The sequence below is a fragment of the Echinops telfairi genome, unplaced genomic scaffold (assembly GCF_000313985.2).
Source record: "Echinops telfairi isolate 266 unplaced genomic scaffold, ASM31398v2 ScPeMD7_5868;HRSCAF=6743_0, whole genome shotgun sequence".
Lineage (NCBI taxonomy): Eukaryota > Metazoa > Chordata > Mammalia > Afrosoricida > Tenrecidae > Echinops > Echinops telfairi.
Window position 1 is genome coordinate 488,042 of NW_022109767.1, and position 1,440 is coordinate 489,481.

A 1,440-nucleotide genomic window follows, 5' to 3' on the forward strand; every position below is an offset into this window, starting at 1 on the left:
TTTAAAATTTATACATGCTATTATAGATACGTTGTCTTCATATGCATCTGCTATGGCCTTGTCTAAAGAAAATGCAGCAGCAGTGATTTCGGCAGTCAAAACTGCTGTGCTCATGACGGGCGTGCCCTCTACTATACAAACTGATAATGGGCAGGCTCCTCTTTTGCTGCATTTCACTCTTCTTAGAACATTTCTCATACTACAGGTATTCTGTATAATCCACAAGGACAAGGTATTGTTGAGCGTGCTCATGTAGGTCTTACAAAACAATTGGAAAAGGGGGACCCCATAGGGGGAAAAGACCACAGGAGAAGATAACAGAGGCATTATTGGCATTGCATTTTTTAAAATTTGACAAACAAGGTCTTTCCCCAGCTTACAAGCATTGGGGCTCAATATTGCCACCCAAAACTCCATTGCCTCTGGTTAAAGGGAAGGATCAGGTGACCAATCAATGGAAGGGCCCTGATCCCATGCTAACCCAAGGGAGAGGATTTGCTTGTGTATTTCCAGAAGGAGCAGAAAAGCCCATTTGGGTGCCTGGCCCATTGGTGCGATTCTACACAGATGGATCCCTTGCGCACAGCAATGGAGAACCTGTCGCTGAGCGAGGATGAGCCCAAGGAAGGAAGGTCGCAGTCAACTGACCCCCGAACACAGGGAGGAGAACCACAGCGTTTATGCAGACATCGTCGCTGCAGATGCCATAACCAAATTTCCCCGCCAATAACGTGGGGGGCACTAAAGGCCCTAGTGCCTCAAGCAATGTCTCATCCATTGGATACCCTTGTATAAAACCTCCAATTTTTTATACTTAGCTGGTTTCCACGTACCCTAGGCACGATCAGAACTTCCCTTTGTCAGTGAACTGTTCATGACTTAATTGCACAATTGGTTCCTGTTGACATCCTCGTGATGGCTCAGTAGCCACCCTCGTTCGTTTTCCGTCATTTTTATGGTTCCTTGTGAATGCTACTCAAGGGTGGCAAGGAGATTTAAAGTTAAGACAAACTTATTCTTTAATGCATCGTGATAAAAGAGATCTTGGACTTACGGTAGTAAGTGCGGCCATAACTGTGGCTGGTGCTGCAGCCATGGCCACAACCACTGTGGTTGTGACTTTCCAATAGTCAATGCAAAACGCACACACTTTAAACAATTTATCTAGTAGTACGGCTCAAGCTTTGTCCACTTGGTATAATGTAAATGTTCTATTACAAGAGGGCTTAACCTCGCTACAGCATCAAATTGGGCTTGTTTCTGAAGACCTGTATAATTCATGGCAGTTGATACATGTGACCTGTGACCCACGGTCTCCAACTATATGTTTAACCCTATACCAAACTCATTTAAATTCAACACAGGCCTTGATCATTCAACAGCAGTATTTACACCTAACATGGAATCAAACCTTTATCGTTTTTTTGCAACAAATGCCTG